The following is a 13,521-nucleotide window of genomic DNA, read 5'->3' as shown; positions in this document are numbered from 1 at the left end:
ACCTCCATTCTTCAGGAACAACATTCCTAGTGGCCATAGTAACAATGGCCTAGCAGATGGCCCTCTGGTACCTAGCAGTATAGCAGTGGGGTCTTTGCTGGATCTATTGCATGGTGAGATTTTGAGCTTTTTTCCAGCTCTGTAGTCTGTGCCTGGTTGTCTAGTTTTTCTAGAGATGCTGCATGCCATCCAATATCCTTCAACATTCCTACTATTAAAGTATAATGTACATGTGTATGTATATACTTATATATAAGTTTATGAGTATGTTTATATATCATGGAAGTGATGATTTTTCATAAACTGAGTTTTCATGAACTGAACACATGTTTATAACTGGTATCCAGATCAAGAAACAGAATATTACTAATGTCTTAGAAGCTTCCTCATTTCCCCCTCCAAGTTTCTACTCTCTGCCATCTAAGACAATCATAATCATGATTCAGCATCAAGAATTAGTTGTGCTTTTTTTTTTTTTCACTTTATACAAGTCAAATCTGCCCACATATTCTCTTGTTTACGTCCAACATTATGTTTGTGAGATTCATCCTTATTGTTTGGGTATAGCTGTTGCCTGTTCTTATTGGAATAGTAAAGCATTGCATTTTGTAAATATACTGTAATATATTTATCCATTTGTACCAGGGGTCCCCAAGACCACCCTCAGGTTCAAGGATTTGCTAGAAAGACTCACAGAACTCAGAAAAGCTGTTAAACTAACAGGTGTATTATGGTTACAGCTGATTGAAATCAGCCAAGGGAAAAGATAGAACTGAGTCCAGGCAAATCCTGCGGCAGAGGAGACGCACGCAGCTAACATTGTCTTCTTGGTGCGACTCTTACAGCCGGTCGTCTCAGGGCAAAATGGCAACTCTTAATGAAAAACTGATTGTACCAGTTGCAGAAGAAGAGGCAGTGATCCCAAACAGTAAGACCACTGTAGTGGGTGTTGGACAAGTTGGTATGGCATGTGCCATCAGCATTCTGGGAAAATCTCTAGCTGATGAACTTGCCTTTGTGGATGTTTTAGAGGATAAACTCAAAGGAGAAATTATGGATCTACAGCATGGGAGCTTATTTCTTCAGACACCTAAAATTGTGGCAGATAAAGATTACTCTGTGACTGCCAATTCTAAGATTGTGGTGGTGACTGCAAGAGTCTGCCAGCAGGAGGGAGAGAGCCGCCTCAATCTGGTGCAAAGGAATGTTAATGTCTTCAAATTCATTATTCCTCAGATAGTCAAGTACAGTCTTGATTGTATCATAATTGTGGTTTCCAACCCAGTGGATATTCTTATATATGTTACCTGGAAACTAAGTGGACTACCCAAGCACTGTGTGATTGGAAGTGAGTGTATTCTGGATTCTGCTAGATTTTGCTATCTTATGGCTGAAAAACTTGGCATTCATCCCAGCAGCTGCCATGGATGAATTTTGGGAGAACATGGCGACTCAAGTGTGGCTGTGTGGAGTAGAGTGAATGTGGTAGGTGTTTCTCTTCAGGAACTGAATCCAGAAATGGGAACAGACAACGACAGTGAAAATTGAAAGGAAGTGCATAAGATGGTGGTTGAAAGTGCCTATGAAGTCATCAAGCTAAAAGGATATATCAACTGGGCTATTGGATTAAGTATGGCTGATCTCATTGAATCCATGTAAAAATCTCTCCAGGATTCATCCAGTGTCAACAATGGTGAAGGGCATGTATGGTATTAAGAACGAAGTCTTCCTGAGTCTTCTGTGTAACCTGAACGCTCAGGGCTTAACCAGTTTGATCAACCAGAAGTGGAAGGATGATGAGGTTGCCCAGCTCAAGAAAAGTGCAGATACCTTGTGGGACATCCAGAAAGACCTAAAAGATCTGTGACTTCCAGCTTCTAGGCTGTAGAAATTTAAAACTATGATGTGATTAACTGTGAGCCTTTAGTTTTTCACCCATATACATGGATCACAGTTTGCTTTTATCTTCCTAAATATGTGAATCTGGGCTCACAGAATCAAAGCCCATGCTTGGTTTAATGCTTGCAATATGAGCCTTGAACAAATAAAATTAACTATTGTAGTATGGAAAAAAAAAAAAAAAGAACTGAGTCCAGAGGAAACCAGGCACAAGCTTCTAGTTGTCGTCTCCTGGTGGAGTCACATGGACAGCACAAGTGTGTATGACAATATATAAAAGGTAGTTTCCAATCAGGGAAGCTCATCCAACCCTTGGTGTCCAGAGTTTGTTGCTCTTTGAGGCCAGTCATGAAGGCATGTAGTGTCCCCACTGCTGACCTTAGCTACTCAGTATCTACCCCCGCACAGGTCAAAATGATAAATTGTGGCTTAAAGGCTCAAGCATATAAAAATAGATATTCACATAAATCACATTGTTAGCTTAAACTAACTAATATAGCCCATAGCTTTAGGCATACAACGACACTCTTTTCAGGCAGGATATCACAAAAGCTCAGAGATCTTCTCTTAGGAGCTAAGCCAAAGGCAAGTGCTGAAGACGTGAGAATGTACAGCAGTTGAGAAATCCAGGCTTTCAGAGTTAATCTTTTGTGACTACCATTACAGTGGTTTTGTTTTGTTTTGTTTTGTTTTGTTTGTTTTGTTTTTTTACCATTACAGTGTTGATGGGCACTTAGTTTGAATTTTTAATATGAAAAGTGCTGCTATGAACATTGTTTTATGTGTTTTTGGTGAAGATTTGGGTGCATTTCCATTGGGTGGTTACTTAGGAGTGGAAATGATAGGTCATAGGATATGCATTTGTTGAGTTTTCATAGCCAAGGCCAAAATGTTTTCCAAAGTGACTATACAAATTTATACTCCCAGTATCAGTGTCCAGAACTTTCTAATGTCCTTTTTAAAAAAAAATCATCGAGGTTCAACTGACCTACAATAAAATGCATATTAAAGTGCACAACTTGATAAATGTTGCCATATGTGTATATCCATAAAACCAGCACCACAAGCAAGATAGTGAACCTATTATTCTCCCCTAAATGTTTCCTTGGATTCCCAATATTCTCATAATGAATTTGTTTTCTCTTTAAGCTGGAGTCCATTTCTGTTGTTTACATCTGAGACTTCCTAGCTGATATAATCCCACCTTGAATTGTCTTGTATTTGTCCCCAGCTTGGTCTTCTGCATTTCTTTTCTCTTTGACAGATTCTTGCTGAGCATTTACGATGTATGCTAGACTCTATTCTTTCCCTATCTTAGTCAGTTTGGCTAGACTCCAGGTCCTCTGATTGCAGCTTTGTCCTCAAGACTCCTGCTAATTTCCACACATCTTTTTATTCCCTGTTCTCGGCAGGCTCTTCTTGAACAACCTTATGTAGCTCCTGGTCCCAGTCATTCCTGGTTGACCCAGAAGCAAACTTCCCTAGGTCAAACTCCAAGATTACCTAGATGGTAAGAAAAGGGCCTCTTCCTCAGGTCTTCCTTAAGTTTCCTAGGCCAGTATTATGAGTTGAATTGTGTCCTTCACAAAAAGATTTGTTGGAGTACTAACCTTTGGTGCCTCAGAGCATGACCTTTTTTGGAGATAGGATCTTTACACAGGTAATCAAGTTAAAATGTGATCATTAGGGTAGCCTATAATCCATTATAGTGAGCGTTCTTATAAAAAAGATAAGTTTGGACACAAAGAGAGAGGAGATGCTGCAGAGAGACACAGGGAGAAGATGGCCATATATAAGCCAGGGAGAAAGGCCTGGAACAAACCCTGCCCTCACAGCCCTTAGGACAAATCAACTCTGCTGACACCTTGATTGTGGACTTTCAGTCTCTGGAACATGAGATAATACATTCCTATTGTTTAAACCACTCAGTTTGTGGTACTTTGTTATAGCAGCCCTTGTAAATTAATACAACTGAGTAGGATGCATCAGCTTTTCCTAATAATTTTCAGATGTGAGGTGGACAGCTGAGGATCAGAGCGCTGTGGCTTTTGGAAACACGGTTGCAGGTGGAAAGAGAAGAACATGGGAGGAGCAAACTAACTCCAGATTATTTGACTTTGGCCATTCATGAGACTCTGAATGAGGCCTGGCTAGATTGCGAGGTTCTATACTCCTTGTTCTTTTCTTTCTGTTTTCTCAAATTGATAAACATGATTCATTTTTCAACAGCCATCTGTGGGAACACATGGACTCCTTCACTTAGTAGCTATTAAGATCTGTTCCATAGTCTGAGGGGGCGATTTGGGAATGTTTTTCTCCCAGGTCTTTTTCATGGGAACTTTTCCAAAGTCAGAAGATTAATATAATAAAATCTTAGTGATAAGCAGTACAGCATGTCTTGAAAACTCCCCCAAATCTTCTCATCACCTTTAATCAGGTCATATGATGGGTTACCTTCAAAGAAATGGATTTCAAGCTGAGTCCTTAGAAGGACTAGATTTTGCTTTATTTGTAAAATATTGTGAAGTTCCAGAACTTTTTGTCTTGATGGTCAAACTTTTGATTAAGGAGGAAAAAGCAGGGAGAAAGAGAATGATGTAAACAGAAAATACATTGGAAATAGTAAATGTATTCAGAACAGACAGCTTATTGCCCTTCCAGTTGAACCTGGCAATAAAGGATATAATAAATGAGTCCCCTCGGGAATTTTCCATTTCAAGCGCTTTCTTTGGCTATTTTCACCCTTCGGTTTCCATCCCCATTTTTGGTCTTTAGGTCTGGATTTGAATATATTTCAGCAAAGCCGCATAAATGACCCACTTGGTTGAGCCTTGAGGGGTCAGATTCTAAATTCTGCTCAGAAGTGATTACAGTGACATCCCCTCAAAGACTTTGTACTGGTGGTTGTTAATGAGTGCCTTGAATTGCTAGAGATCAAAGACCCCCTTCTGTGTCTCTGGCTCAATTCCCCTTTCCTTCATTGCTCTGTCCACAGAGGTTGCTTTTAAAATTGAGATAAAATTCATGCTGCATAAAATTCATTATTTCAATGTTCTTAGAGTGTACATTTCAGTTGTTTTTAGCTTCTTCCAATGTTCTGCAACCACCAGCACTATCTCATTCCAGAATGCTTCCATCACCCCAAAAAGAAACCTTGCACCTATTATCTATCACTTCCTAATTTTTCTATTCCCTATAGGTCCTGATAACTACTAATCTACTCTCTGCCTTTGTGGGTTTGCTTATTCCAGATTTTTCAGATAAATGGAACATATAATACATGGACACTATGTCTGGATTCTTTCACTTAGCATCTTTTCATCAATGTTGTACGATGTACCAGCATTCCATTCCTTTATATGGCTGAATATTATTTCATTATATAGATAAATCTCATTTCATTCATCCATTTATCAGTTGATGGGCATTTAGGCTGTTTCTCAATTATGAATAATACTCCTATAAACATGCATGTACAAGTTTTTGTTTGGATATATGTTTTCAGTTCTTTTAGATATATATACCCAGAGGTGGAACTAATGGATCATACAGTAACTCTGTTTAACTTTTTGAGGAATTGCCAAATGATCCCAGAGTCTTTTTTTCAGGGAGAATAGGATGATAAGGTTGATTTCAGGCACACTGTAGTTGAAGGGCAGTTGAACTGTCAAAGAACAATGCCCGCTGTGAAGTTCAAAATAAAAAGGTAGTGCCCAGATGAGATAAGGTCAAATATTTCCTTAGTTTGGGCATTATCCACATGCAGTTAAAGCTACAAGCTCCACCTCCTTCTGCCCCCTCAAGTCTCTGAAGTCTCTGAGGGTGATAACAGGAGAAAACAAGAGAATACAAGGGGACTTTCATCAGCTAAGCATATCACAACACAGTTAAGTGGATAATGTCATTAGCCTCATCTTGTAGGTGGGGACACTTGAGGCTCACTGATTTTAAGCCTATGGGCTGGTTTGCATGGCTTGTATATAGCACAGCCATGATTTAAGTACTGGTAAAGACCATAGATACAACCTGTAAAAAATTTAAGGGGTTAGAGGTAGATATTATTTATTTATTATTTTTAAATATTTTATTTATTTATTTGAGGGCACATACAAGGGGAAGGGGCAGAGAGAGAGGGAGAAGCAGACTCCCCACTGAGCTTGGGAGACTGATGTGGGGCTCCATCCCAGGACCTTGAGATCATGACCTGAGCCAAAGGCAGACACTTAACCAACTCAATCGCCCAGGCACCCCTATAGGTAGATTTTTAAAAAGAGAGTACCATTAAGTGCAACAGGATGGGATAAGTGATGTATAGTGTTCCAGAATAAAATAGATTTTTTGTTTGTTCTTTGTTTTAGAAGAAGGTTGTCAATTGTGCCAACTGTTACAAAGGTGTCAAACACAAATTTATGCATATAATAGTATCTAATTATCTCATATCTGACCCAGTGTACACCTCAGGATGTTTCCTATTCAGACTAATACATCCTGGACTATATGCTCCTGCCCATGTGCATTTCCCTCTGCAGAACACCAGAACACTGTCGAGTCTCCATTATAGACAATTAGTGCATTTCAGATGGAGTAAAAAAAAAAAAAATCCCATTATTTACAGAGAAAACAATTTCCCCAAAACTAGAATTTCAAAGCAAAATTAGATTTTCTCATAGTAAGTCATGAAGTAGAAGTTTGAGTGCATAAGACTAAATAACTCTTAGTACTAGAAGGAAAAAGAATTATATTGCAGTGTTGAAATAAAACCGTTTTTTATGGGTAATGAGGCAGTACTCTCACCTTTCCTCAGTATTTTATATCTTTAGCTCCCCCCCCCAACTTTGAGACAGTGATGGGTGGACCTGAGATTAAAGTGCCATTATTTCAGGGCACTGAAGCACAACCACATAATGGCAAGCCCCAGAAATCTCAGGCACTTGCAGCCAGTCAAGTCTTTTCAATTAGCAATCTTGATATTGTTGGGGCTAGAGTCTTTCCTTCCTTCAGATTGTTGGTTTACTTGGCACTTGAGGATGTTTTCAAGGATAAAACAAGGTTGGCGCTGGCTCATATAAAGTAGTTGTGAAGCTCTTGTATGGAAAATTTCCATGAAAAGATGAGAAAAAAATTTTGGAAAAAATAGGTAAAAATAAAATAAGTTAATGCCATAATAAGTCTATATTACAAACCAACAGAAGACTTTGCTCTTTTTGTTTGTTTTGTTTTTCTGCTCAGATAAAAATAGAGTTTGGTTTTTATAGAAAGGCTTCTGCTAAGTGTTCATTTTCAAGTGCAAAGAGTAGGGAAGCCTCTCTGGTCCTTCTCCAGGGGAATCTCATGTTTGCTGAGATGCCCTCCGAAGGATGGCTTGGTTGCTGCTGCTCCAGCTTTGCAGGTACCAATGCCTGAGAAGGTGGATCCTTTCCAAGTTAGACTGTAGAAATACAGGTCACAAGGTATAGGAGAGCATTACAGAATAGTCATTGCTGCTTGGATCCATGGCAACCAGGTGTTCTTACTTAACTCCTTGAGAGGAATATATATCCTTTCAGAAGATCTTACTATTTAGTAATTGAGTACTTACTGTGCAGATAGAGTCTAAGTTGGCCCTCCACGATTTAAGTCTCCTTGCCTAAAGGTGTTCAGTCATGTATAATCTTGTATAATCTTCTCCCCTTGAGTGAAAATGTGAACCGAGATTTGCTCCTAACCAATAGGATATGGTAAAGGTAATAAGACATCACTGTCGTGATTACAGCATGTTATGTAAGCCTTGTCTTACCAGCAGACTTGCTCTAGAGACTCTTCTTGTTGGCTTAATGAAGTAAATGGCCATAGTAGAAAGCACATGTGGCAAGGATCTTGAGGCAGCCTCTGGGAGTTGAGGGCATCCTTCAGTCAATAGGCAGCAAGAAGCCAGGGCCCTGTGCCTCAACAACCACAAGTAAATAACTCTGCCAGCATTGATTGGAGGTGGATTCTTCCCCAGTTGAGCTTCCGTATGTGACCACAGCCTCACCTAACACCTTCTATGCAGGCTTGTGAGATCCTGAGCAAAGGACCTAGTGAAGCTGTGCATAGACTCCTGACCCACAGGAATTGAGGTAAAAAATGTGTGTTGTTTCAGTCCACTGAGTTTGTGGCAATTTGTTATGCAACAACAGAAAACTACCATGTACACATATTATATCTTCTGAGCCATAAGCTTAATTGTTAAATTTAATAATTGTATTCTTAGTAACACCTAAAGAGACCACACTGGTTGACTGCTTTGAGCGAGCACCACAAAGTTTCAGAATGTATAAGCAGACTCTGTCAAGTGTTTTTTTCCCTATAATTTGTTAATGGTTATGAAAAAGCTAATGTAATGGAATACTGTCCTATTTTGAATATGGCAGGGGTATTTGAATCAAACTGAACTAAAAGAGAGTGCTGTAAGAAAAAGGAAGAAGTTCATTGGAGCCTTCCCAGTTGTGGTTATGTCCTAACATTAATTGCACCTGTGTTGATTACTGTTAGTTGATTATTCAAATTCATTCTGTTTGGTTATCTATAGACGGACTCCACCTCCTACCCAAAAGGAATTTAGAAAAGGTAAAAAGGCCTACCATCAAGTTTGGGTAAGCATGCATCCTACAAAAAACAGAGTACATGACTCTGGGCAGCAGAGACAATCAGGTTAATATCAACATTCTCAAAGGGATTTGTGTTCACTCTCCATCTCTTCTCTATCCATCCTTTTCTCCAGGGTTGTCCATCTTCTTTATCACTGGTACTTTTTAGCCTGTGATCTATATGATTTCTTCCTTAAGGTTTCACTAGAGCTTTAACACTGACATTTGATATTTTGAACATTTTGATATATCTTCAAACTTTAAAGTATTTGATTAAATAAATAATTCTTCAGAATTATCAAGTTTATGCAATTCTTTGAGTAATTATTGAGTACCTGCACATTCAAGTTAGTATAATATTCTGATAAACACTGCATCAAGTTCAAAATGGGAGACACATTTTGACTTTAATATTATACATAGAAAGTTCAGAACTCAGTTTTTAAAGATTAAGTAAAGAAATGCTCAGGAACTCTTTCATTTCACATCTGTTACATGCTTGTACCTACAGTTATGAATGACCTGGTGTGGTTCTCATTGCATCTGCATGCCTGTGCATGCATTGTCCAGATTCATTAGGAAACCACTCCAGCTAAACTTTGGGAGAAGTCGTGCCCAGCATTTCAGATACAGAAGTGACCAGCATAGGGAGAGAATGAACTACGCTTTCAAGATCACCACAAATAAGTGATCTTTTTTTTTTTTTTTTTTTGAGATTTTTATTTACTTATTCATGAGAGACAGAGAGAGAGAGAGAGGCAGAGACATAGGCAGAGGGAGAAGCAGGCTCCATGCAGGGAGCCCCACGTGGGACTTGGTCTGGGACTCCAGGATCACGCCCCCTGCTGAAGGTGGGTGCTTAATCGCTGAGCCACCCAGGCATCCCAATAAGTGATCTTTAAAAAAAATATTCACTGCTTGCCACCATAGATGAGCTGATATAACTTGGGCCATGTGGACCACATCCCTTGCCACAAAAACTTCTTGGCATTCAAGAAAATTCAAGATGGGCTATCTCTGCTCCATAAAAAGGGAGTAACAAGGCCTCAGCTGTGACATTCAGGGGAGAAAATCATAGTATTATCAGTGGGAAAACCAACCTGCAGTAAGCCCAGCATGTGTTAGCTGTTGGAGCTCCCTATAGCCCATTCATCTAGTCCAGAATCTTCTTTGTAGTTGATAATGACACTATCCATTCCTAAGTCTACACATAGGTATGTGTTAGCCAGAATTTCTAATATTAACCAGGTTGTCTCTGCTGCCCAAATTCATGTACTTTTCCTTCTGTAGAATGATGGGACATCAACAACTTTTAGGATTGCTCTCCCTAACTTGATCTCAAGCTTTTTTTTTCCCTCCCAAGTCCTTTTTGGGTGAGGACTAGAGTCCCATGTATTGTTTAGTTGCATTTTATTTCCATGACTGGTCAATTCCTTATCTCTGAAAGAAAAAGGAAGAAGTTCCTTTTTTCTTTCTTTCTTTTTTTTTAAGTAGACGTCACATCCAGCGTTATGCCCAATGCAGAGCTTGAACTCACAATGCTGAGATCAAGACCTGAGTTGATGGGATGCCCGGGTGGCTCAGCGGTTGAGCGTCTGCCTTTGGCTCAGAGCATGACCCAGAGTCCTGGGATCAAGTCACACATCGGGCTTCCTGCATGGAACCTGCTTCTCCCCCACTTGTGTCTCTGCCTCTCTCTCTCTCTCTCTCTCTCTCTCTCTCTCTCTCTGTGTCTCTCATGAATAAATAAATAAAATCTTAAAAAAAAAAAAAAGACCTGAGCTGATATCAAGAGTTGGATGCTTAACCAACTGAGCCACCCAAGCACTCCCTCCACTTCTGTTTTTTTTTTTTTTAAGATTATTTATTTATTTGAGAGAGAGAGAGAGAGAGAGAGAGAGCAGAGTTAGCAAGAACATGAGTAGGGAAAGGGAGAAGCAGACTTCTTGCTGATCAGAGAGCCCGATGCAGAGCTACATCTCAGGACCCTGGGATCATGACCTGAGCCACCCGGTGCCCTCCACTCCATTTAACCCTCCTTCAGCCTCAAGAATTTTCTCTTCTCTGGACCTACAGTCACCTTTGATCTTCCATATTAGGATGATTGCCTAGCTGGCTTGCTTCCCCAAGGAGAACTTTGACCAAAGGACATATAGTGATTAATGTCTCATCTTCCTACCTGTTCAGTCAGGTGATAGCCAAACCTTCCCTTTCCCAACAAAGAAGGAAATGAGATTAGAGTTCAGCACTTGGGCTATTATTTCATAAAGAGTTCAGTGCTTCAGCACAATTGCCTAATCTTTATCATTGCAATTCAATTTTCAGGATGCAGTGGAGAGAAAAATATGTTCAAGTTATCTTCCTCTTTGTACAAGAACATCCAACGAGAACCTCCTCCTCCCAACTCCCAGAAGAGAACAACAGCCACTACAACTACAGAACGCCATCAGAAATATCAAGATGAGTCCCTTCAGTTTCAAGACTTGACAGCTTTGTGTTTTTTTAGTCACGGGGAGTTGACCTGACTTTTCTTTTTCTGATAGCTTTCCACAGGGCTCTGCAGAATAGCTTTTGCTTTGATTACCCAGTGATTTACAGCCCTTCTCATCTGCTTCTCATATCTCATTTTTCCAGAGTATAGGAAGCTCTCTTCTTACCCTGTTGTCTCAAAGCAATTTTCCTTATCATCTTCCAGAAGCCCATGGCCCATCCTTTATGTACTTCTGATTCTCCTAAAATAATGATTCTTTCTTTCTTTCTTTCTTTCTTTCTTTCTTTCTTTCTTTCTTTCTTTCTTTCTTTCTTTCTTCTTTCTTTCTTTCTTTCTTTCTTTCTTTCTTCCTTTCTTCCTAGCATCACTGTTTTCATCATGGGGCAGGTTTCATGCAAACAGAACTCTAATACTGATTCTTTCACAGAGGAAAAAAAAATAGTGCTTTCTTTGTCTCATATTTGCCTGGCTAAGCATTTGCAATTGTTCTTGTGAATTACAGAGCTTTGTGGGGAGAGTCATTTTACCATTCTTGATATGTCTGAAAAATAGTATGCCAACATTTAGATATAGGGATATGTTAGGGCTTCACCCAGAAGCAAAGCTAAGAGAAAGATTGAGTGCACATAGTTTATTCTGCGATGGTGGGTGATGTGGACAGAAGAGGGTGTGTGTTTGTCCAGTAAGGAAGAAAAAGCAGTATATAAAGGGTACACTACTAAAGCAGCTATCATAACGTGCAATTGAAGTTCAATCCTGTGAAAATGTTTTGGAAAGTGGTGTCAAACGTATATTTCATTATGATCCTATGAAAGGCAAGGGAGCTGGGATATTTATACATTCATGCTCACTATTACCCAGGTGCTTTGAGCCTGCCTTGCATGCAGGCAAGATGGGTTCCAGATGCCCAAGGGCAGACTTCTGACAAAGTAGTAGGTTCTGGCTGTTGGAAAGCAGTCTGGTCCACATAGAAGTGAGGAGATATGAAGGGGGACACTGGTATATCTGCTGTAGGGGACCAAAGGCCAGAGCTTGGAAGAATTAGTTCATCCCATCACCTTGCTGATTAGCGAGGAATCTGAAAGTCACAGTGGTGGTAGCCTATGCTGTGGTTCCAAAGTTCTCCAAAAACAAGTGGCTCAGCTTAGCAAGTGATCAGTACAGTAGACATTTGCCTTTCTCCTGGTTTCCCAGCCACCCTCCCCACCCCAATCTTTCCTGTTTGGGGGAGCTCTACATCATTAAGTGACTTGGTAAAATACTCTAATTCTAGAGGCCAAAAGAGCTGAATAAAGTTTTCTTTCCTTGTTTTCTTGTAGCCAGAGTACGGGTAGGTGATCAAGCCTCAGCTATTCAGGGATTCCTGCCTGGGACTTTCTTTTGTCAGTCTGGGCTGCTCTAAGAAAGAACCATAGACTAGGTGGCTTATAAACAACAGATTTTTATTTCTCATGGTTCTGGAAGCTGAAAGTCCAAGCATGAGCTTGGATTCCAGTGAGAAGCCTCTTCTGGATTGCAGACTACTGTCTTCTTGTGTCCTTACAAGGCAGGAAGTGGGTGGGAGAGCTCTTGGGGTGCTTTTTTAAGGACACCCATCCCATTCATGAGGGCTCTATCCTCATGATCTAATCACCTGCCACAGGCCTCATCTCCTAGTACCATCACACTGGGAATTAAACTTTTGATATACAAATCAACATTCAGTTCATTATAGACTTGTAATCCTCCAGGAGTAAAACAAAGATGCAGAAACGGGAGAGCTGTTCTTGATGGTACTGTTGGGATGCTTGAACAGAGGAATCAATGGTAGCAGCCTAACAGCAGTGGTGCAAACATGACCTGGGCCCCCACTGCTACCCCAACCTAACTTCCTTGATTTGAGCACGCACCTCTAAGAAACTTATTTTCTGTTTCACTTCACACATGCTGATTTCTATCATCTGCAGCTAAGAAAAACTGGTCTTTAGAGAATGACAGAAGTTTGAATTCAGGCAATGTCCTGCTTTGTGCAGAGCACTTCTCTATGATCTAGAGGGGGAGGTGGAGAGAAATAAGGGCAATAAATGATAAGGGTTCAGTCTTCAACAAGTTCACAATCTAACTGGACAGATAAGGAGTAAGATCATGTGAAAAACCTGAAACATACACACATATCTTGTTTACATATGTTATCTTTTACTCAATTATCTTTTATGTACTTCAGATCATTTATCCTTGATAAATGGAAGATGTGATTCCCTAGGTTTTGCAAAGGAAGAATTTGAGGAATGGAGGAGCTAAGTAATATTCCTATAATGCTACTGTTGGGACATGGGCAAAATTGAGACTAAAATGCCATTGTGTCCTCTCTGCCATGTGCCCTTCCCTTTAGAGTTCTGTTTAGGAATACCATGGGCAAAGGTCTACATCAGGGGTTGGCAAACTATGGCTCACATCCTGCCGGCCAATTCTCTCATAAATAACATTTCATTGGAACAGAGCCACATCCATTTGCTCAAGTATTATCTAGGGCTGCTTTTGAGT

At 40.0% G+C, this 13,521-nt stretch overlaps 1 pseudogene; it reads left to right on the top strand.

The window, feature by feature from the left end:
• Positions 1-864: 864 nt before the first annotated feature.
• Positions 865-1,867, top strand: LOC121478951 (annotated as a pseudogene).
• Positions 1,868-13,521: the final 11,654 nt, after the last annotated feature.

The sequence above is a fragment of the Vulpes lagopus genome, chromosome 19 (assembly GCF_018345385.1).
Source record: "Vulpes lagopus strain Blue_001 chromosome 19, ASM1834538v1, whole genome shotgun sequence".
Lineage (NCBI taxonomy): Eukaryota > Metazoa > Chordata > Mammalia > Carnivora > Canidae > Vulpes > Vulpes lagopus.
This window is presented reverse-complemented; position numbering and strand designations above follow the sequence as displayed.